General features: G+C 41.7%; 1 long non-coding RNA gene across 1 annotated transcript; it reads left to right on the top strand.

Moving 5' to 3' along the window:
* The first annotated feature begins 1,943 nt into the window (after window positions 1–1,943).
* Window positions 1,944–23,773, top strand: LOC127480843 (uncharacterized). The gene is made up of 3 exons (XR_007908031.1): window positions 1,944–1,989; window positions 5,522–5,591; window positions 23,613–23,773. It is a non-coding gene; the product is annotated as an uncharacterized LOC127480843 (long non-coding RNA).
* Window positions 23,774–24,804: the final 1,031 nt, after the last annotated feature.

The following is a 24,804-nucleotide window of genomic DNA, read 5'->3' as shown; positions in this document are numbered from 1 at the left end:
TAACAAAGTACGTGAATGTTCCAGTTTTCTTGGGCTGGAAATTCCAAGTGGTTTTCTGTAGGAAAGGTGTGGCATGCATAGACCTCACAGGGGAATGCTGACAAAAGGAGGTGATGCTTCCTTACTCTGTTAAGGAGCAAAAATCAAGTCCAACCTGTGAATACCAAGAAAAAGGGTGACAACAGATTAGATTATTTTAAAATCATTGTACCAATTATTTGTACTAATTATTGCAAACCCCCCAAGTATTATTACAACGTAACAATGCATTCATATTTGCTATCCTAAACCTCATTAGGCCTCATTTCAGGATCAAGTCACAAAGTTACGTACTTTGTTCTGCAGTTTAGTGTTTCCATGCAATTGCCACGGCTAGCTTGTTCGGTTCAATCCTTCCTGCACATCTCAAGATGAGCTAAATTATTTAGATCTGGATCTTTTCTTCACCTTAGGGAAATACATAATTCTTCCTGTATTTGCTTGTTAGTGCCTTCGCATGACTGGGACGTGGCGAGCGCCGGCCAAATCAATGCAGCCCTTCAGGAGGGCTGGGAATGGTTCCCGTGTGGAGCAGCCGTCACTGGCTGTGATGAGATGCCTACAGAGAGTGCCTTGTCAGGAGTGGAGGCTCTGCCCCTGCCGTGCTTGTCACGGGCACTCGCAGTGACAGCCCCTGCAGCTGCGGGGCACGAGTGCTGAACGCGCCTTTCCCACTGACCTGTGTGCGGCCAGCTTCTGGCAGCCTGGTGGAAATGAAGGAAGGTCTTGCAGCATCACCTTCATTTTCTGTGGGAAGGCATAAAAAAAGTGCAGTTCTACGGACAAAAGGCTGATGCAGACTCTGAGTTTGTGGCCAATTAAATAATTTGCAAGGTCCCTTGTTAACTTCTGCCCGTCTACCAAATGAGCAGCCAGGCTGAGCAGAATAAGATTGCTTTCTCATTTTACATAAGGCTTTCACATGCTATCCCCCTGTTAATTAACTAGATTAAAGGTTCTGGCTTCCTTGAACTCCTCTTTTCTTGGCTGATTCACTTTGAATTAGATGTAACCATTATAAAACTGATCTGAAGCAAAAGACCCATTTTTTCTCACTTTCTAGGTATTGTGGGTATTTTTAGGTACCACACTTAGCAGATACAGCAAAAATACCTCCCTGCAGGTGAATGTTTTAAGTGGCTATAAAAGCCATCATTAATTTGGCTTTATTTCCGTGATATAAAAAAAGTCTTATTTTGAATTTTCTGCAAGAGTAATTTGTCTGTCAGTGGACACGTATCCTCCCGCTTCAGGCTTGACTTTTTTGTTGTTGTTATTGCTCTAGATAAAAAGAGTTGGTGCTTAATCAAAAAGGAGAGCCATTAAAAATGTTAGTGAGCTTTTTACTCAGTGTTACTCCCATGTAATTCCACTAACTGTGCCACAGTTTCTCTCAGTTTACCTTGGCATAAGTGAGGCATAAGCAGGATCTTATGTCTCAGGTTAGCCACAGCTTTGCTGTAATCCATGGGGTCAACGAGAGCACAAAATGAAGGAAGTTCCACATAAGCAGAAATCAAATAATACAATCCCCCTACAGCTCTGCTGGTGATGTCAAACATATGTCCAAGCCTACACTAGAGGCACCACCAGCAGTTGCCTAGGGGAAGAGCAACAAGACCAGTCGTGTGTCTGAGCCCTGAGACTAGAAATGGTTTTGATTAAATTCATGTCATTTTACAGGCAGGTGCAGCTCTCTGATATCCTTATGTTTATTCTGCAGTTCACCTACCTCAGCCTATGGCAGGAGGCAAAGATGTTGGAACACATCATTGAAGAAAGGAAGGGGGAAAAAAAAGGGGGGGAAGAAAACAAACTGAAAATATGGAACTTGTCAGTATTAGCAGGGAGGGGGATGTAACTGAAAAACTAACGGATGCGTTTCCACTCAGCCGAGACCGTGAGCAATTCTCTGTGCAGCAGCAGGGCTGCAGGAAGCCTGTCTTCTAGGTGGGGACTGGTTTCATTAACTTCAGCAAGATTGCTTCACTGAGTAGGATGAGCAGGATCTGGGTTTTAGAAAACTGCAGAGAATATCATTGCAGGGTTCTCGGATTATTTCCCCCCCCTGTTTAAATTGGCTCAGCAGGCCTTGCAAAAATCCCTGTGGGTTTGAACAAAAAATTATTTGCAGTTTCCTAGAGGCCAACAACTGTTTCTCCTCTAATCAGATATTGCCCTGAAGGGAGCTTTGGTCTCCCTGGGGATCAGACAGCGGTAATCTAAAGTTACTTAAATGGGGCCAAATCCTGCTTGCTGGCATGTTTTAAGGAGGGTTAGTAGTTTATTTTACACCTAAGTCCACAAAGGCTCTGGATGATATACAGTATGTGGTAAGATTACATGGCAAAAGTTTCTGTCTTTGATGATATTAGTGCTTGGGCACACTTTTGACAAAGACATACAGCTGTGATTTTCCTACCTTGAACTTGAAAGAGAAGTCAGGATTTAATTTTATGTCAGCACCCGGAGGCTCTTTATTTCTTGCCTTTGCTCTTTATTGCTCCCACACTGCACAAACATACACCAAACTGAAGTCTCTAATAATACAGCCTATGGAAATCACAAATGCAGGGTCACACAGTGCTTGCTATTGGCCCCTGAAGAACAACTTGGGCACTGCTATAAAAGCAGAGACTCCTCTGCCATTGACTCTTCTCTTCCACTGCTGTTGGCCTGGGAACACTAGAGCACTTACTGACCACAGAGCTTGTCTTCCAGACACATCACAAACAGCACAGTAGTTTCCAAAGGGGCCACTGATCTTCCCCTGTAGTCAGTGGAAGCTGTCAGTGGCCAGCATTTCCAGTATGAGGTCTCAAGTTCATAGTCATGAGCCTGCTCCTGATGGTTGATATGCAAGGGCTTTGTCGGTTCAATGGCAAAATTAATTCCAGAGTCAGACTTGGCTTTAATTTTTTTCAATAGATTTGGGTTTATGTGAGAATGGAAAGGCAAGCCATCAGGAGGACTTCAACCCTTTCTTTTGTTTTTCCTTTATAACAGCCAGTGCTCTTGGGCCAGATGATGCAGGTTACACCCTTTTAATTTTGTTAAGTTCCTGTAGATGCATGCAAGCATTGGTGGAGTTCTGTGCTAGCAAGGAGTTTACTGCAGCTGTGGGTTGGGTGCTCTCCTTTTAGTCTTTGAATGAACTCACATATTTCTGAACTTCTCTTGCATGATACTGGTGGTAGATACTAAAATACACCTTGGATCAGAAAGACAAGTGTTTCCTCATTTTCAGAGGTTTGTTCTGTTTTGTGATGGTTATACAATGACCAATGCAATAAGCATTTGTTTTTCACTTTGAGGTAGCTAATGGATTTCAAAGCTATTTGCTATTGTAACTTTTTGCCTAATTGTTTTCTCTCTGTAACTGTATGCCTTCACTTCCAGAATTGACTCTTACATTCCCATGTAGTTAGATTGATGTAGATTCTGTCCACAAAATGACACTGTTCAATAGCAATCAGGGATGCATAGAGAGGAGACAGAGACTGCCAAAAGATTATTTTCGTCTGCCACTGGAAATGCAATTTCTAACCTGCTTTTGGAAAAAATGACGCCCCAATCTCAGAAAGCGGGTAACATATCATTTTATGTGGCAATTATTTAAAGCTGTTGGGCAGCTGACTAATGAAAGTGACAAACAAGCTGTACATGACTCAGATTTCTGAGTCGGTTTTGCAAAGGTGGTTTTTGTGCAGGCACTGATTTACAACCAATGTGCTTTTTAAGGCCCTTGATTTGGTGTGGCATGTGGGAAGGTACTTGTAGGTCAGCACCACATCTAACATTAGGATGGTATCTAGTTTCTGTAAATATTGATTTCTCTTTAAACAGGTTGACTTTAACTTGTTTTTAATTAGTAATGGCAGATGTTCAGCTGGGAGAACATCTAGGGATCATTATTCTAATAATGTCCTATTAGCTTTTAAACCTTCCTCTTAATGTAAATCTGTAATTAGAGTGCTCTCTATCTGCTGCATCCTACTACCAATTCTCTCTGTAAGCCAATACAGAGGGATGCCAAAAAGCTGCAGGGATTGTAAATTGTGTCTTATGACTCTGTGTTTCGGGTAATTGCACACCGAGGACAAAGCAGAATAAAGCTGCAGAACTGCAGCAGCAGCCCCCACCTTCTCACAGTCCATAGGAAGGATATTCCTTTGGGTACAGGATGCTTTGACAGCAAAGGAGGACTGGAGAGTTGGAGCAGTGACTGTGGTGTGTGTCCCACTGACACAAAGAGAACCCAGGGGCAGAACAGCCCTTGGGGTTGATGGTGGTGTGTCCCACAGCCCTGCCCACGTGGGTGCCTGGCTACATGCCTGAGATAATGTGTGGGGAGTGTCTGAGGAAGCTTTCCCTCTGCTGGAAGCTTTTGGCTTTGCGTGTATTTAGACAAAGGTTTCTCCTCTAGGTCATTGTTTCCCTGCCTCATCTGTGTGCAGTTCCCAACACAACAGCACTGAGTTGACACTTCCCTAGAGATTTTATATCCGTGCAGCTTCTCTGGTTCTCACCAAGCCATTCCAGCATCAAACTGATAGTGAATCACCAAACCATCAGTGAATCAGGCCATGAGCTGTGTCTGTAAGTACAGGTGTGTAGAATGAAGCTGGTTTGGTTGTTTTATCCATGTGCTTTGTCTCTTACAAACCCAATGCAATAAAAACCCAACCCATTTCATTCACTGCCCTCTGGTGGCACATTCACTTTTCCTCACATTGATCCTTTCTCATGTACAAAAAAATCCATTGCATCTGTGGATCCCAAAAGAGAAGTTAATGTCATCTTTTGCACATGGTGCAAACCAGATGTGCAGAGGCCTTATTAACTGCCTACAGAAACGTCAGGAACATCCAGCCTTCTGATGGCCTCCAGGGGTTCCAGAGTACATCTGCAGTCCCCTACTCCCACCCCACTGACTGTGAGAGGTGTTCTTCAGTGTATTCCTCAAAAAACACAAATGCCATTCATATTTTCTATTGCAATAGAAAAAGCTAGTCCTTGCCATCAGATAGGAGGCATATGTGACCATGTCTATATACTTAATGTTTCCCTGGAGAATGTAGTGTCATTAAACTTCAGTGTTGTGTCTTTGCTGCGTACCCGCGTTGAAATAAAATGCCATTCTGAAAAACTCACTCCAACTTTCCAGCCTCCTGGAGTCAGGCCTAGAGTGACATAAATCTGCCATGCTGCCTGTGAGAGACTTATTTCTAGTCCTGCAGTGACACAATATTTTTTACTTATCTGCAAAAGTTTCCTGCCTTGCTCTCTCCCCATCCCGCTCACCGTATCTTTCTCTTCTCTTCCTGCAGGCACGGTGCTTAGCTACTGGCTCAGTTTAAAATAAATAAATAATGCTCCAAGGTACTCTCTTCTGGATCACTCTTGAAAGGTCACTCCATACTCACAGGGCATGTTGAAGTTACCAGAGCCTGCTGACCTGTTTCTCTTATTTATTCTGCAGCTTTCGCACTGGCAGAGTCTGCCTTTAGTAATTAGATAATCTGCACAAATGGAGTCAACAGGCAGCAGAGGTAGGACAAGAACCAGATTTCATATCTTTCTTTGCATTTCTTTTACAAGATGAAGATACCTGATACTCTTGAAAGCCAGAAGACCTGTTGGTAGTGACAGCTGATAAACTGCTGTCCTGATATACATGCTGATAAATCCAGCTTATTTCCTTTAAATGCATACCCTGCTGCCTCACAGGATGCCATGCAGTTTTACTCAAAGACTATCTTGTATGTTACCACTTGCTGTTTTAGGGAAGAAACTATTAGGGTTCTTTTTCTAATTACCTTGTGTTTCTCAGTGTTTAACTTCATTCTTTCATTCAGGCTGTGCTTGAAGCACATCCTGCCTGATGTGACTAAGCTGTTGACTCACTTCTTTTATGGCTGTAATAAAACTAGATCTAATGTCTGGATATCAACCACGACAGCATTTGCAAAAAAAAAAATAAATCCAGATTGTTTCTTCTCAGTATTGTGTGTCCTGGTATAACTTTCACGTAATTTATAATTTCAAGTGAGCATGGCCCAGTTTTAATCACAGTTTTGTTTTCTTCTTTTCTAGAGATTATCTGCTTGGCTTTAGTGTTATCCCAGACCCTCCAGTTCTGAGTTTTAAATAGTGCTTGTTTGGAATCTGTCCCTGTAACCATTAGTGCTGGTAATTGCACTCAAAGACTTAAAGTAGACAATTAGCCTTGCACTGGGCCCCAGGGATTTCGTAATTTTACGAATTTGGAGCTCTCCTCAGTTTTACCATCCATCTGGTATAATTTGGTGGTCTCTCAGCCCCTGCTGTCATCTCAGGTGGGCTGTTGTCTGTAATTCCAAAGTGTCTTTGCTACACAGCGTTGGGGAAGGGCAAGCATCTACTTTGGTTTGCAGGTTGACCCCAGCAGATTTCTGTGATGTAAGGAAGGCTGGGGCGAGCATCTGCAGGAGAATGTGACCACTGCACTTCTGCTCATGTCTTTGCAGAGTATAAGGCGAGTGCCATGCACGAGAACGTGACATGAGAGGATTTGTTTCCTCTATGTCATTAGTATTTTCCTTGCCGGTGGCAAAATAGTGGACTGTTTAATGTAGTATAGGGCATGGATGGGAAGGAGAATCAGGGACCTGGAATTGATTCCCTTGAGCCTCCACCATCTGCTGCACTGAGGAAAGCCCACAGTAATTCTACATGTTCAATCCAGACTCAGGGAAATGATAGGTTTTAGCCCTAAGACATCTGCAATTGCAAGTCTCCCAAATTGAGGTTGCATCACAATATTTGATGCTGGAGTCATTCAATTACATAGGATTCTCAGTTTCATTTAAAAGAAAAAATAACTTTTTGTACTGTAGAGTAGCAAAGATTAGCTTGCACAGATGAGCTGAGGGACTACAAAAGGCTTACAGTCCAGAGGACTAAAGAGTCTCGTGTTTGTTGTTTAATGTCTCATGATTCTAGAAACCATGCCACAATAGAGGCAATAGAGGCAATATCATAATGGGAAGTTGATTTCAGTGAATGCCAAGGTTTTTTTTAAAAAATAAAAGTACCAAACCCAACAACAGCAGTTTCAGCAGATCTGAAGATTACTGTGAATTCATATGATGTTCAGCAAATACTTTGGGAGGAAAACTGGAGACATTTGCTTTGAATAAACCGAATAATTTTTCTCAAGCATTCTAGCTTTTACTTTGACATGGTGTTTACATTCCAAAATTGAGCTGTTATATAAAAGTAAATTAAACAAAGAAGATAAACAAAACAGTAGGGGATTATTTAAAAACTTTGGAAGGTGCAGACATTTTGATATGACAAAATATATGGTCATTACATGTACAACTCTTAATCTGGAGACTGGGTTTGCTGGGCATGAATGCTGCAGGGAAGGCTGCCCTGGAAAAATAAATTGAATCTGGATTTTAAACGTGCTGCACTGATCTGTGTCCTTAGTACCAATGGAGAAAAATCCAGCACTCCTCAGAGTCTGACCTCCTCTTTCCTAAAGACAGCAGAAATTTTTTTGGCACATGTGCAGGAATTATGAACTTACTTTCCTTTGCCTTTCTTGTCTTGCCACAAACTGAGATCACCTGAATGTCTCACCTTCCTGGATTCAATCATCAGGACTTAAAATACACATCTAAGCCTTGGTTGAAAAAGAAGTTTTGAGGTTATATCAAGTCAGTTTGTGAAGCCCAAGGACGCTGACCTGGAATCTGCCTCTTTTTCCAACTGCTGTTTCTGGCTGTTTCTCATGGGCTTTCCCATGGGGTCTGAGCCCCTGCAGGCTTTACCAGGGTTATATGTAGTGTGGGGGGACTGCAGACGCCTGAGGATCTGATCCCACATACAGGATTCTGCCTGAGAAACTTCAGAGTCTGGGCTGACTGTTCTACTTGTGCAGCTCTCTCAGGGTCCAGGATTCCTGAAAAAAACCAAGGACCTTTCAGGGGAGCTAAGCAAGAAGTTTTTATACTCGACTCTAAGAGCAGAGCTGGCTTGTGATAAGTGGTTGAGTGGTTTCAAACAATGAAAAATTAAAACAATCATTCAATTAAATGTGAGCAGATGCCCTGAAGTGAACTGGTGTGGCTGGCTTTACAGTTTTATTGATGATAAGGCATGGAAGTATTTGATCATTCTTATTTCATGGCTCTCCCTTGCTTAATATTATCCTTTTTTATAGCTGACATGGTTTAAAAACCTGAGTTAAATTTTTGCAGCAGCAATACACTTTCTGAAAGAAAGAAAGAAAAATGCAAATCTCCAGGAAGAGCTTAGTTAGAGTGTACTGAGCCAGAGGGGGTCTTACTCAATTTTATTTAGAGCAAAATTTTAAAAGATATTTAGGTATCTATGGAGGAGACTAACAACTGGGATTTTCAGAATCACTTAGGCAACAGCCCCCCGGAGTACTTTTTGAAAACAGGTCCTTATTTCATATGGAGATAAAAATCCCTAATAATAGAGCAGCCATGGTCTGTTTGCTCCCTTGAGGGCAGGAGCTGCTTAGCATCTGCAGGGACTAGCATTTTGTGAAAGCAGGGTCTAAACCATGTTCAAAGAAAAATACCCCCTTTTAAAAAATAAATATTTTATTTTCCTATTCTTTTGTAAGAACCCAAAATTTCCACTTTAGCAGACATCATTCCTAACTGTCTTGAATGTACTATATTGATACCCAAATATTTTTTGAAGGTCTGGGTTTCTTGCTTTATTTTGTTTTTAAACTCTTGTAAGCTTTCCAAGTTCAGGGAAAGTGATGGGGAGAAGCCTCAGCCTGGGGATCCTTCATGTTGTTGCATTCAGAAAATGGAAAGTATTCCTGTACTCTGCATCCTCGTATATAAACAACTTGATACATAATCTCCAAGTGTGGGGAACTGCCCTGTTTCATTCCCCTGTGAAGCAAAAACAACTTCAAAGTCCACAGTTTTGTTTAGTTTTCATGAGCTCTGCTGCAGACCTGCTTCACTCCCCCTGGATGGAATGGCCTCTTCACTGCCAAAGCTGGACACTAACAAGGTGACATGTTTTGTCCTGTCACTGGGTTTGTCCCTTTTCTCACCTCTGGTCCATTGTCCATTGCCATTTTCAGGAGCATTTCCTCATAATTTCTGTATATCCTGTTTGTTTTGATGAATTTCTGATATAACAGGCAATAGCTTCACCCCCACTGCAAATGAAGAAGGTGGTGCAAGTACTGAAAAGCAAGAAGAGTGCAAATAATTACTTCCTTAGAAAGGTAAAGTGTGGTTTACCTCATTACAGTAAACTAATTAAAACCGGGCTCAATCTGGTCCTTTGGGCTCTGCATTGATACCTGGTGATAATACAGCTAACTACACATAGGTCAACGGGAAATAAAAGTCCCCATTTATATTAATAGAGCAGAATGAGGTTTGTGCCTTCCTTTTGGGTTTCTGAGGATGACTATTAACTATTTGTGGGAAAACGATGCTCTAATGCTTCTGTCTGACCTTCCAGAGTAGCACATGGCAGCGTGGACTCAGGAAGGAAATGCACAGTTCTGGATGAGAATTTAATTTTTTGGAGGCACAGCCTGTAAAAATACTGCCAGCTAAGGGTCCTCTCAGGTGTGACCTCTTCTTGAAGCTACCTCAAATCCCAAAATGCTTCTCCCTCAATTCAGGTTGTCCTTAAGATGTTTACCTTTTCCTTCACCATCAAGGCAAGGTGATAGCTGTAGATGTCCTGGTTGAGAGCTGGATGGATTTCCCAATCTCTTCTTTGTTTTTCTGCTTTTTTTTCCCCAAATCTAACACCACAAGTACTTTAGAGGTACTTCAACAAGTTTCCTGCAGAAGTTGCACCTGTATTTTTGGGCAGCGATTACTCATTATACCCCCTCCTCTCTTGATTTCAGTGGATTTTGTGTTGAACTAGCCTCTAATTATCTGTATGTCCATACTGCAGCATTTATGGCTTTGGATCCCAAAGGGATCTTCTAATCAGGAATGCAATTGGTCATTATTTACCAGTAATAAGTAGAAATAATTATCCTGTCGGTGAGTGTAGGAAAACAAATTAGGTGAAAAATACCCACAAAGCCAGAAAGCAGGTTGGATTTTTGAGAATTGCAGGGAGCATAAAACTCAGTTCCAGTCTGAGCAGAAGGAGGAGTGTGAGCAGCTCTTACATGTCCAGAAGTGCCATTTTAAAGGTACCACTGATATCCCTGACTTCTTAGCCATGCCACTGCTTAGCAACTGCACATTAAAATACCAAAAAACTCTGTGTTAAGTTGAAAGAGGAGAAAGGGAGATGGTAACTTCAAAGTGGGAGGCATCAGTGCCTCGGGCATCAGCTTGAAAACCCCATGGGAAGGACAATATATCAAACCCCTGTCATCAAGGGCCAGCTGATCAACCCAGCAGCCACCTCTCACACCTAAACTGGATTCTTAGCAGATGGAAGAGACAAATCCACCTTCTCATCAGGCTCTAAAACGTTTGCAGGGCTAGTCCATGGCAGGTGTGGTGGTGGTGGTGCTGTCCCTGGTGTGGTGTCAGCTGGGACTCTGAAAATCTGACTTTCGTGATGGCAGACCCTGACCAGGTTGGATCCATGCCAAGCCTGGAGAAAATCAACCTAGGAAAATGGGAAGCTATAATGTGGATGTGAGGGGGCTGGCTGCTGCAGGCTTGCAGGTGGGATTGCTTGGGCTTTGTGCCTCTCCTCTGAGGGCTACTGACTTATAGGTGAGCTTGAAATCCCTTACTCTGTTCACTGGATGTTCTCCCAAGATCCTTGTTCTGCACAGGCAATTGCTTGGTTACCATTTGTCTTAGAAACACACAATAATATCTAGAGCACATGAAGAATGGCATGTTAGTGTCTGTATTTGGGGAATTACAGGGGAACAGTCTTAGCGTCACTTGGGATCTCCGAAACACTCCTCTAAGGAAAATGATAAAGTCAACATTTTATGTGAAATGAGAAATTAACTATTTTGATTTGGTTTTGAGCTCTTAAACAGATCCTTTGAAAACATCGATCAGAATCTTTATTTTGACAGAGCCTTACTCAGTATAAAACTACTGAACGAATTCAAGTAGGAGTATTTTGTTAAAAGGATTCCTCTCAGAGATGCCTGAAGTGGAGAAATACCTATGATCTCTTCTAAACAGTGCAGTAGGATGTTCTTGATAGAGCCAAAAGATTATGTGTTATATATTTCAAGTTATTTTCTCGAAGTTTTTTGTCATGAAGGACTATATATTGAAGAGAAGTCTGTGGAACTCTTTCACTGCAAAAAGCAACATCTGTAAAGTGGAAAGTGTGCCTTCCTCACAGCAAGGGTTAATTGTCAAAAAGGGTGGTAGTTATGAATTACATCTTGGTAAAGTGGAAGTGTCTGAAAATACTGTGTGGAGAAAAACCTGCCAAACAGCAGACAGGGAAATTTAAGGGGAGGAGAAAGTGAGTGTCACAAAGTGCACAAAGTGTAAACCAGTACTTTTCTTTGATTACAAATATGCCAACTAAATAAAATTGAGAAGCATCACTCGTCTGAGTCAGAATCTGAAAAAGGTTATACAAAGAAATCTTTTCAAAATATTTATGAACTACAGGGCAATGTAAATCCCACTTGAGTTTTACAAGCCCAGAGACACTGGTTTGGACTCATATTTTTGTGAATCTCTTTATACGTATTTTCATAATGTTCCATCATTTTTTCCCCTTTTTTGGAGTGGTAGCACTGATTTCTGTGCTCAGCAGAATAGATTTTAAAGAATATTTTAGTGAATGAGAAGCTATAAAAATCTGCTTGTTGCCACAAAGGTTTTGGTCACTAAAAAATGAGTCCACATGAGATGATGTTATCTGGCTTCAGCTTATGGGAATTTTGCAGAAATCTGTATGAACAGAGTTTTTTTAGTCCAAATTTGGCTGTGCTGAAGATCGACTTGTATCTGTAAGTGATTGCAGCTATTCTGAAAAAAGTTATTAATAAAAGACACATTATTTCTGTAGAGAAGGGAACGCTATGGAGGCTTGTGAGGAGTCAGAGGACAACTTAAGTCCCAAACTGTTCCCATCTCTGTGATGCATTGCATATAATTAACAGGAATGATGGAGAGACTGCAGGCAGAATCCTTCTGAGCAGGATGTAAGGTGAAATGGTCTCTGTGTACTTATTGAATCTAATAATTTACATCTCATTGAATCCAATCAAGTTAGCAGTTTATCACATTAAGATTGCATTAAGTTGGTTGTCTCCAGCAAGGCTGAATTATTGCTGGAGGGAATCCTACAGCTCTGTGCTCAGGGCTCTTATATTCCCCAAATAAAAGGCCCAACTGGCCAGGACATCTTAAAAAGGCTTTTGCAGGGGCCACCTTGCCTGACATAGTTCCACGTCGTATGTGCTAGGGATGGAAGAAAGCTGTGGGCCAGCAAAAGGAGACAGCTCCCCACTCACATCTTGCTTACACTCAGTCACTGAAATGTCACTGAAATCAGCAGGTTTGTTTAGAATTTTCCTTCTTGCAACTGAGGTCTGATCAAGTCCTTGAAATGTGGTTTTATAATAGTAGGGTATTAGTCAGGTGTGTTGGTGGATGGCACCAGTAGTAAGTGTATAATCCCACTTTATCTTCACCTATTGAGAATATGGAGTGATGTGTTTGTTACTGGAATATTTTGAAATTCAGAAGCTTATGTTGATCGATTGTGATCAGAAAGAAAAAACCAAAGTGTCCAGTTTCCAATTGATTCAGTGATGTCCCACGGGCTCAGAAACAGAAAGCAAGAGTGAGGGACAGAGTTAATCTTGATGCTTAAAAACAGAAGTTAGAAAATTAGGTATTTTGTGTAGCCCCACTGCAATATCCCAGATTGTACTAAAAATACCAAATATTTTTGTAACTAACTCTTGCTTATGAGGCAAAATCAAATAACTGTGCTCTTTTTTTAATCTGTAAGTATCCAGCCTGTAAATTGGAATGAATTTGAAGAGAGGAGGGTTCTGTAGAGATTACTTGGATGCCATAGAGATTTTTACAGAGAATTTTGTCTCTGTGGTGGAACCCTGTTGGGCAGTTTTACAGTTCTGGGGAAAGATTATTGTTATTTCTTCAAGACATTCTTATGAACACCTTGGTCCTGCTGGTGCTGCCTGTGGGAGACAGCACCCCACAGGGCAGGTGGAGGGTGGCTACACTGGGTGGGGGCAGCTGGGACTCAGAGCAGTGTCTCCTGACCTCCTGGGGTTCTTTGTCTTGTGCAAGGATTATCTCCTATGCAATCAACAGTGTCCCACCTTACAGACCCACTGGTGCTGCTTAAGCTGTTCCCTGCAGGGGTGGTTATTGCCAGTCCCAGTGCCTCACAGGGGAGCTGTGCTGTGCCAGGCAGGGTGCGCTTCAGAGCCACTTTTCATAGAATCATTGAATCCTAGAATCAACCAGGTTGGAAAAGACCTCCAAGATCATCAAGTCCAACCCTTGATCTAATCCCTCCATGGTTCCCAGACCATGGCACTGATGCCACATCCAGTCTCACCTTAAAAACCTCCAGGGACAGCGAATCCACCACCTCCCTGGGCAGACCATTCCAATGTCTGATTGCTCTCTCTGCAAAAAATTTCTTCCTAATATCCCACACCATGTCTTGTTTCAATGAGGAAGAAGTGCATCAGAGGGGAGTATGTTCCTGCTGACCCAAAACCTGAACATTTTGGCCAGAAGATAAAAAATACAAAGAAGAAAATAGTGGGAGAAAGCTAGTTACTGGGTATAGCTTACAGGTGTGAAGTCAAATGTTTTCATTGGCAGTTGACTTTTAAACAGCCTCTTCTTCTGGATTGCAGCTGCTGATTGCACAATGTCATAAAGCCTGTTACTCTGATCCTCCATTCTCTCCCTGCTCTGCAGCTTTCCCACTGCTTTGCAGCCCGCTCACATTCTGCTGAGGAGTGTGTAGAGAAGGGTTTTTAATATTTTTTTCAACAGCTTGTGGGCAATTGATCTAAGATTACCCGTATCCTGCAAATTGGTTGTCATTATTTAAACATCAGATAGAGAATTTTTGCCCTAGAGCCTGGGCCAAATAAGTATGGCTTTTCTGAAAAATAATTTTATAATAATAATTTGAACATGAACTGAGGAGAGGGGAAGACCTTTATCTCACTGCCCACATCTCATTACAGCTTACCCCAGTGCAGTAATGTGGGAATCAGGAAAGGCAGTTCAATTTCTGTCAAAGACTCCACAATACTTTTCTTGGGGCTTGCAGTAGCTGTAAACTGATTAGATTTGTTTTGGAATAGGCTGGATGAAGTAGAATTCCACAGAGGCTAAATGAAAATCTATGTAGTTCTAAAGTCTAGGATTACTGTAAAGGCATTTAAATATACTGCATTTTCAAAAAGAAATGCAGGGTTTTAATAATTTGCTATTTCAATTTCTTTATCTGTTGAGAGTCAGTGGAGTTGCCTTTCAATAGTGACTCAATGTTCATGTCCACATTTAGCAATCCTTAAATTAACTTGATTTTTTTCTCAACTGCCACCTTACTTGTAATCAAGTAACACTTTCAGTCCTTGCGAAGACCTTCCAGCTTTTCAGAAGGGTTCACACCTCTTTTAATTCAGCCAGACATTGGTGCAGAACAGGGGCTGCAGGGACATGCATATAGTGAAGCTTGGCTGGTTTAACAAAGGTGACTTTGAACTACCACTGTGCTCCAATAATTGTGAGATTGGTGAGCTCCAAAGGAAAACTGCAAGGGAAACTAGATTATACCTGGTCATGGTCTCTTTTCTTTGCCATCATTTATGTGTTTCTGAGGCGGGGGCACCATTAACACTTTTGGCTCATTTTACATAAAGTCTCATCGAGTCACTGCGTTAGTCTTGCTATTTTTAAGTCTGACTTTTACCATCACAAAAGCGATTTAATACGCTAACAAATTGAATCACTATATTTAGGATTTGGTCAATGAGCAGCTGAGCAGAAAACACTTTAAGTAAAGTTATCACATAGGTAAAGATGTTCTTTCTCTGCTGGTTTTGCTCTTTCACTGGGTATATACAACAATGAGCACAATTAATGTAGTGATTGTATTCCAAATCATCTGTGTGTTACAGTGAAATAATACAAAATATTCAAAAGTGTAGTTTCGGTGATTTCTCTTGGTGAGCAGTTTAAAACAGCTGTTGTGTTTGGACTAGATGGAAAATCCAATTTCCAAGGCTGGGAAAATACTTTACTTTTTAAAATTGGGCATGTTTATTAAACTCATAAAAGTTAATAGAAACAACAAAAAGCCAATAAGATCTGTGGAAGAAATAACAAGATTTCTCTCCTTATAAAACTACCTTTGCCTGGGATGGCATTTTCTGTTCCTCTCTGCAGGGAGGTGGCCGGTCCCTGGCATGGGGGGAGGAAGGCTGAGTCAGGACAGGACTCACAGGTATCCATCAGGACACAATAACCCTGGAAAACCTCTCAGAAGCCATGAGCAGCTGCTGACTCTCAAAGTCAGGAATTTACAGAGGAGCTGGGAAAGCAGCCTCTTCCAGGAGATCCCGTGAGCCCAGCCTGTAGCCAGGCAGGTCCTGAGCCTGGGCTTTCCACTGGGGTTTTCAGCCGTGATGGAACTGCCTTGGCTCTTCCCCTGGGTGAATCTCTGTGGCTTTGAAGGGAGCAGAGTGAAGTTGCATGTCCCACCCTGGAGATCTGCTCCCCTGACCAGGCAGTGGTGGTGTGGGGGAGCAGGAACTGAAATTACATTTTATGCAAGCAGATTTTTTGATCCTCCCAAAGCACTGTCCTTCAGGAAAGATTATCAAGCACAACTCCCACTTATGTTTGAATATGCAGAAGAGAGGGCAGTTTGCTGGTTATTTACTCTATTCTACTTGGTTTTAAGGTTTTCTTTCTAGCAGTCACTGCCTACCACAACCTTGGCACATGACCCAGACAACAAAACACGTGGAGTGGCTCTCTGGTAGTAATGGAAATGGCAGTGGGAAGGCTCAAGCAACTGGACCAGAGCCGGCTTATGTTACAGAAACAAGGACTGCTGTAAAGCAGGGGAAGGGCTCTCTTCTTTCTCTGCAGGGTAAACTAAGTAAGAAGAGGGAAACCCATCTTCTCTTAGGCATATAAAGAAGACATCATAAACCATTTGGGTCATGAGAAGCAAGGGAAGAGATGCATTTAATGGAATCTGTGTTAGAGCTGTAGAAGATTAATAGATTCCTCAGACATAGCTGGCGTTTGGGTTAGAGCATCCTTCAACAAAGAGCCCATCTGTGACCCCGTTTCTCTGTAGGGCTATTCTCATTGCCAGGTGCCTGCCCCCGACGAGAGCAGTGGCTGCTGGGCTGCCAGTCTTGCTGGACTGGGAGATGCTGAGAGAGCCCCAGTTGTTAGGAGAATGTGTGGCTTTATTCCTTTTCAATTAACGTCATCATGTATAAATCTGCTGTGGGACTCCAGTGATAAAGAAAACTGACGTGCACCACTCCAGAGCAATAAATCTTCAGGCTCTGGCTGTGGGGATGCCAAATCCACTCGTCAGCTTGTTATTCTTGAGCCTATCAATTGTGTGGCAGTTGTTGCTGCCTCTGAATACCATTGTTTGTGCAGAGACAGAGCTCTGCTTGGACAATTGAAAAAATCCTCTGAGTGAGAAGCTCAGGTTGTGCTTTTCTACACCTTTCTTAGTTTTCTATAATAGAACATATCCCTGTAATCATTTTAAGAGCCTATAAGGCATTTTTCTGCCCCATTTTCAGTATTGACAATTTTAGATTTTGGTTTTTAGCTTGTGCTTATGTATCTGTGTGCACAGTGCACGTATGTGTGGGAACTCTGTGGATGCAACCAGACAACTTCCCAGCCTAAATGACTGATTTCTACCAGGATGATTTTGCACCAGTGTTCCTGGTCCTAGATTGAATCCAGGCAGAGCAGACTTGTGTCTCTCTGCTCTCTGTGTATTTCTGTAGGACCTAGTGTGCAAAGGATTGGTTCATAGTTGGGGTTCCTGAGTATGTCCAGGCTACAGGTAAGAACAATTTTAATTAACCCACTCCCAGACAAGGTGTAGCTCTTGGTTGTGAAGGTTCAAAGAGGCCCTCTGCTCTGAAGCTTTCTGACTTTAGAGAAGTTGAACATTACCTCTCTTCAAATAAATCACATTATTTTGCACAAGACCTCAGTATTTTATCCAGGTATAATGGTGCCAGGAATAATCCAGCACATCAAGCTGGCTGACTGAAGTATTTGCAGAAGCCATACCGTTCCTACTGATGGACCATTTGGGGCTTGTTCCCATCACTAGCATTTTTATCATTATTCTCAAAGTAGAAGCCTGCCACAAATAATGTATGTAGTGTCTGGCATGAGCTAACTAATGGTCTGCTGGCAGGATGGCTATTTTGCTGCCTACAGTACTTTGTTCTTGAATATTCTAGTGGGATGGGAACTGTGTAATACTAACTGTGGTAATGATGGGCTACCTGCACAAGCCTATATATATGTCCCAGAAAATGGCTCCCTTTGGTACTCATTCATTCTTTAAGCACCTTATATTATATAGGCTATAGTAACACCACAATTTAATATTGGAAGATATGGGTAAAATGCAAAAAAAAATATCAAATACACGAGATTGCACATAAATCATATCAGTCCATTTTTTCGGAACCGCATTTATTTCTTGAAGAGAAGGTGCAGGGCTGTGAGAGCTGAAATTTCTTTTCTGAGCAGTCCTTATAATTATTTATGTCACATCATGACAGCAGTCCCACTAAGGGATGCTGCCTTTATGGCAATTGTATATGGTGGAATGAAAGATGATGTACTGCTGCAGGAGAGCCGTGACAATGTATCATAGTACCTGGAGAGCAAGGGAAGTGACTGGGCTTTGGGGAAGCTTGTGAAAATCATGTGGAGGGGAAAAGAATCAGTGAAAATTATTTTAAGAGTGGATTTTTTTTGCATTTCTTTACCGGCTCTTTAGATTTTTAAAAAATAATTTAATTGCTCAGAATTTCAACCAACTCCATGACTGAGCAACTGATTCAAAATGGTCAGTATAATTTGTCATTATGTCAGTTTTGGATCTGCACCTTTTCCTCCCTTACTTCTCCTTTAGCTGTAACAGTGAAAAACCCCTGTAGATTCTCTCATAAAACAAAATTTGAGCAGCTGCAGGAAAAGAGTTTTGTTGAAATCACCCATTGCTTTCTCTATATTAGTATCATTACGTTTCAGAAGATATGTCTGTATGCAAAAGGGAAAAGTTACATGATTTTTGAGCAAGGGTATATGGTTGTAACATAATCATATGTTTATGTTCTGTACCTGCATTTTTACTCACACACTTTAATTTTTTGTGTTGATGAGACAACAACTGAACAACTGAATAGCAAGTTGATGGTGCTGGTTGTGTCTTCCTTCTCCCCTCTATCAGAGATTAAACTTTCTTTTTCCATCTATATAGTCCAAAGTAAATATGGTTGAACAATTTGTATAATAGAATTGCGCATGGAATTGGATCTGCTCAAGCTCATGATGCAGAAGCAATGCAGGATCAGGCTCATAAACTTTCTGAAATTTTCTGCTACTTTCTGCGTGCATTTAGCCCACTTAACTTGGAATCCACATTAAAAGCTAAATGCTTCAGAAGCCACCATCACTATGTACTGTGTCAGAAGACTGGGGTTGTTAATGCTCTCGCTGTATTAAGATAAAATTGAACCAACACAGAATTTTCCAATTTTTGTTTAATTGCCCGAGTCACTTTTTAATAAATTAGGAAGTTGTTTCACTTCTTGTAAACAAGTCTATTTGTACGAAGTTCCTTTCAACTCAAACGATCTCTCTTGCTTGAATTTTGGGTGTCACTTTATATCACTGTCGAGATGATGGAATTTAAATTGGTGATTAAAAACAACACCCTGAAGGATTTCATTTGCTTTTAAGAACCCTGAAAATGCAAGTGGTTAAATTCAGACCTGCCAGTTAAGACAAAGCCATTACAGTTTCTGGAAATGTGAGAGACACCACTAATGAGAACAACTCATCTACTCCCTGGTATCATGGGGGTGGGTTTAGCTCTTTGGAAATTTCCTGAAAATGCTCTCTTTTTAAGATACTTGGCAGGCAGGATAAGGACAGAAAGAGCAGACACTATTTCAGACACATTTTCAGTCTTATTTTTGCTTCCTTTCGGTTGCTATTTATTCTCAGCTATTATAATAATTTCATACTTAATAAGCACCTAGATAACCAAATACAGACAGAAATAAAATATTGATGTTATCTGGACATGCTGTGCTTCTGTAGCAATAAAGTAAACTATTTATGCTGCTCCGAATAACAGCATAAATTATAGATCAGATAATTATACCATGTGATTGTGGGAAATAATAGGATGAAACTGAACCAAAACAAACCAGATGTGTAAGGAAGCAGCCTTATGCTCTTCACTGGCTTTGCATGACAGTGAGCTAGAGGAAAAGGTTCATATTTTGTTGATGCCAACTATGCAAACAATATTTGCTGCCTGGGCTGAATCTAATGATAGCTGGTGATGAGAGCCTGTGGTTTGAATGCTACAGAGACTAACAAATTTAAAGAGGGATATTTGGTCCAGGAATTTTTATTCAACCTCCTCCAAATTTCTAGAAAATTTGGAAAAAGCATGTTAGTTTTCCGTTTGAGATGTAGAGATTTCACTAACAATTCTGCATCAATTTTCTTTTTAACATGGATATGATCTTTTAAAAGAATGAATTGTGTTTTGGCAATATTTTAATGAAAACTTTCTTGTATTTGGTTGAGCTATTGGAAGGTGTTAAATGAAGGCAAACTTCAGAGCTTTGCCAAAGAGCACATTACTGATTTTTCCTCCTTGTCCTTAAATGACCAACTCTCCAAAATGCCTGAGAGAAAAGTCAAGAGGTACAGCACGCCAAGAAAATCTGGCAGAAAAAAGAGGAAAGCATTCTCCACAGGTGAAGTGTTTTCACTGGTAATTCCTTTTGACCAAATATTCCCAGTTACACCAGAGCAGCTCCCATATGGATCTCACTGGCAGCGCTGTCAGTGTGCGCTGCTGGCTACCAAAAGCTGAATCCTCCTCCTGGCTTTGCTGGGTCACAGCTCAGCTGTCCTGAAGGAAGGGCCAGCTCTCAGCTCCCAAAGCATCACAGTTCAAAGTGCTGGGGGGGTGGTTACCTGCAGATGGGAAGGATCCAGCACCTCAGCTCCTCTGATCCATCGCTTGCGCTCGTTTGTACTTCGTGCTCACAACCAGCATTTGGCAACTGGTAACTGTGTCCTTGTCTGCCAGATGCTGAGGCAGCTGAGGAGCCTGGAAGAATGAAGCTCTTTGAAGTGGTAACCCAGACGCTCATTAAACGCCCTGCTTGGGCTTTCATCCCTCCTCTGGACCCCTGTCTGCAACTGCTCAATTGTTTGCGTTTCTTCCAGATGCGCTATTTCATTACGATGCCTCCTGGATTAGATAGAAGAGCAGTAATAAGTTTTATTGTTTAATCATTGATGAGGTTAGGCTAAATTAGACATGAATTCAGTTATGTAATTCTGAATATGGTATTTCAGGATGGAACTGGGAACAGAACTGGTCCAAAGCTCGGGCAGAGGAGGCTGGAGCCAGGCCTGGCAGGCTGCAGGGGACACCTCTACTCATCCACAACTGTGGAGAATGGGTAATGGGGAGGAATGGGAAGAGCTCACCCCTCTGCCAGGTGAGGAGGGAGGAGTGGGAGGAATGGGTGCTCCCCGTGCTGACTTCATCCCATTCTTCCTGGCAGCAGAAACAGAAATCTCTGGGGTTTTATTCCCTCCTGTGTCCTTTCCCCAGTCTCACTGCAGAGGATTCTGGTGCCAGGCTGGGCATAGGACTATGATGGCATGAAATGTCCCATGCCTGGGACAGCAAGGAAGGGAGGATTTGGAAACGCTCATTTCCAAACCCTTCCATGGCCCCACTCAAAAATCTCACCCTTCCCAGCCCTTCTTTCCCAAGAGCATCCTAAAGCCCCTGGTGTCTCCCCTCACTCTCTTTTCACTGATACTTGCTTCCCTTGCTCAGCCCCCTGCCACATCCTGACTTCTATCCAAAAGGCTTTGAAAAACATGGATCTCCAAAGATACACCTCACCCCACCAGTCCCTGTCATTCTCTTCCTGGCACCAACACAAAGCTAAATTTTGCTTCTGTTGCTGCGATGTTTGGAGGTGGCTCTGATCAGGTGAGTGCTGTGGTGATGAGAGACTGTTGGGAAAGGAGTTCAAAACAAAATCTGCTCATGTGAGCATCACTGCAGCTGCCTGTGTTTGGTTTGCAACAGCTACCCAAGCAAATCACTAATGCCTGATGGAGAACAATACTCCAGTGTGGGAACCAGTAAGTAACCTGGTAGCATCCTAACTGAGCCCAAAAATCTGCATACATCAGCATAACAATGTATGCATAGATTTAGATTAATTTATTAATTTGATTCATAAAAGGCTCCTATATTCTGTTCTCCCTTTTTATTGCCTCATGTATATACTCATATGCTTGAGTTTGCTTTGCTATGAAGGAAAAATAATAAAAGATGATCCTGCAGGTATTATCAATGTTTATAGCTCTCATATATCTTTGCAAAGCAGAACTGGTTATTAGAAAGCCTAGCTACAGAGCAAGGTTATCTGCAGTATATAAGATGCTTTTCCAACCAGTGTAGTAAATACACAGAACAGTCACACTCCAGTTGTTCCCTGCATTAATGACCTAACAGAAAGCTAAGGATCTGCTCAGCCTAAAATCCAGCATAGATGGCCTTGCTGATTTACAGTGCTACTTTTGAAATAATTGAGGATTGTGCTGGGATATTTTTCTCCTGAGCCTTTTATTCAGCAGTTTTACAACCATAAGTAACTGCAGTGAGTTGATGCATCAGCTGGTGCAGCTGAGGACAGACAGTCCTGAAGTCACCGAAATAATTTCTGTATTAGAGATGCCCAATTATTTGTAGGAGTTAATTCTTGATTCATTCTATACAGATCTAAGTGTAAGCTAAGGGTCTTCATGTAATCTGAAAATAATCTGTGGTTGGTAGGTTTAACCTAGTAAAATAGCAATGACCTAGTAACAGAGCTATGTTTATGTGTTTATTTGTTGATTTATTTACCTTTTCAGTCAGATGGGTTAGTTGGATGCTAAATATTATTTCAGGAGATCTGGAGGTAAATTGTGTTATCAAATCTTTGTGAGAATGAGTAAACAAATCTGTAAATATGGCCCTATTTTTCTACAACTACCTGGGAATGGAGTCTAATTTTAATCAAAAAACCTATCTAGATGGAGAACCCCAGTGTGCAATGAAGTGAACTGTGACAATCTGGTGGATTAAGGTAGCACCAGAGACTAAATTCAGGATCACTTTGTGCCATTCAACAAAGATGACCATGTTTTTTGGAGTTACCTGTATCTCTGGTTCTCAGGTATGGTTTTATACCCAGCATTAAGACACAGTGAGAAACATGTATGTAAAAAAGAACTGTTAGATATATATTCTGTATTCTGGTGGGGTTTACAGGGATGTGACCTATACCCTGAGCACAGGGCACTTTGAAGCACATACTGCCTGTGCTGTTACAGGGAAGGCTGCACAGAGAGCTGTCCCGGTCAGGGTCACAGCTGTATTGCAGTTATTCCTATTCCCATCAGTAACAGTTTTGAAGACCTTTGCAAATTGAAATTCACTTGTCCTTGCATCACCCCTGAAGTAATATGATATCCATTTTACAAATGGGAAGCTGAAGCACAGAGAAAGTAGATGACTGTCTCTAGCCTCATCCTCAATCAATGTGTATCAAATTAGCTTAATGTTCATTCGAATGCTCAGATTTGTCTAGAAGAAAGTGTGATCACCACCAGATATTATCACTCACTTGTCAATATGCTAGGAACGACTGGACAGTGTAAAGATCGGTTGCTGCTTGTCCTGAGAGCCGTCACTCAAGTTGTGTTTTTCAATCATGAAGTTTCACACTGCAGGTGGTCAGGCTCATCCTAGCTAAGGGTATTACCTGCTATCTCTGTTCCCCCCCATTAGGTGCTATTAACATAGTTTAATGTAGGTGTAATGAGACTTTCTTTTGAATGATGAATGCTATTTTCTGTAAAGCAGCAGGCAGGCTCCCCAGTTCTTACTACCTGTACAGAAGGTAGAGAAGTAAATGCAGCCACTCCCAGAAGGTCACATCTGGTGAATCCACATCTTTGTCTGCTGAGACAAGGAGTAGTGAGTGTCTTGTTAAAAGGAATGATGGAATGAATTAAAAGAAAAACTCATTTTCAATCCGAGAGTCTGATCAAAGCAATTATTCTACATGCTTATAGAAAAGTAACTCCCTACAGACTATGATTTTTGCAGGACTTCAGGACCATAGAGGCCCTACATGCTTCCATGACCCTGTGCTTTTAAAGAAAATATGTTTGCTAATCTCATTCTAATTAGCTAATTAGTGAATCTCATTCTGTGATTTACAGCACATTGGCCCTAGCACCACAGCCATGTAGAAAGCACCTGAAAATACCTGCAGCTGCTTTCAACACCAACAAAATGCTTTTGGAAACATTTGGATGGGTTGGGATTTCCTTTCAACTCTTATTATCCTCCATGGACTTTCCCAGAGACAACATTTTGAACCCTGGACGTCAAGAAAAATGGGCCAGGTATGTATTTGTGTTAGACTATAAGCTTCTAGAGATTTTATAAAAGTTTTTGGAGCTGCCTGTAATACTACATATTCTGCCCGTAGATTTGATATCAGGCTCTTTTTGTGATGACAGCTGTGCTTTGCTGAAGACAGAACAGGCAATTTCCCTGTTCAGGAGTGAGAGGGGTTTGTTCTGTGGAAGGGTTTTCTCTGACTAAGCTGTATTTTGTCCTGAGCTCATACCTGCAGATGGGAGAGCTTAGGTGAGGGGGGAAAATAGTATCTAGAATGCCATAGCTGAGGATGCAACTGAAAATAATCCAGAACCCAGACTGAAGCCTAATTGCCAGTGTGTGAGTGGTTGGCTGACTGCTGGTCTTTCCACTAAGGCTGGGTGCAGAAGTCACGTTCCTTTGTTCTATCTTGCTCCCACTGTTGCATTTAGACCAGGTTGTTATTCTTTATAATTCTGTTGCAAGTCCTGTAAAATGTCAAATGTCACGGCTCTAAAGGGGAAAATGTCAGGGAGGACAAACCCAACCTGGTGTACCTGTGTAGCTGAGACCTCAGTAGTAAGAGTGAAAGGTAAAGGCTAAGGAAGAAACTGGAGAGGCAAAAGGTATTGCTGTCCTCAAGATGTAGTCTAAGAGTGGTTTTTTTAGAGAGTATTTTTAAACATGTTTTAGTTGAGGGCCCTGTTCTTTGATGTCTGTGTATGTCACCATCTCCTCATAGGTCTGTGTGCTCGATGATCCCCTTGTCATCATTAAGACATTCCCTACAGTGAATTTGTCATCCCAGTGAAATAAATAGAAGGCAGGATAACCTACTCCCCTCTCTCAGGTTAAATTGTGATAAAGCCCCTTCCCAATGTTACCTGGGGGCTCTGAAATCTGAAGTCCTTGGTCAGAATAAATGCAGGTGCAGAAGTTTACGTCTTCTCACAGCTTGTATTATGATTCTCTGCAATTAGGTTCTCCCCAACATCCATCTAGGGCAGACAGGTATCAGTTTACCTTGTT

Source organism: Manacus candei, unplaced genomic scaffold, assembly GCF_025592945.1.
Source record: "Manacus candei isolate 608988 ecotype Guabito, Panama unplaced genomic scaffold, ASM2559294v1 h1tg000002l, whole genome shotgun sequence".
In the NCBI taxonomy this organism is placed as follows: Eukaryota; Metazoa; Chordata; class Aves; order Passeriformes; family Pipridae; genus Manacus; species Manacus candei.
Note: the sequence above shows the minus strand (reverse complement) of the source record. Positions and strands in the feature narration are given on the sequence as shown.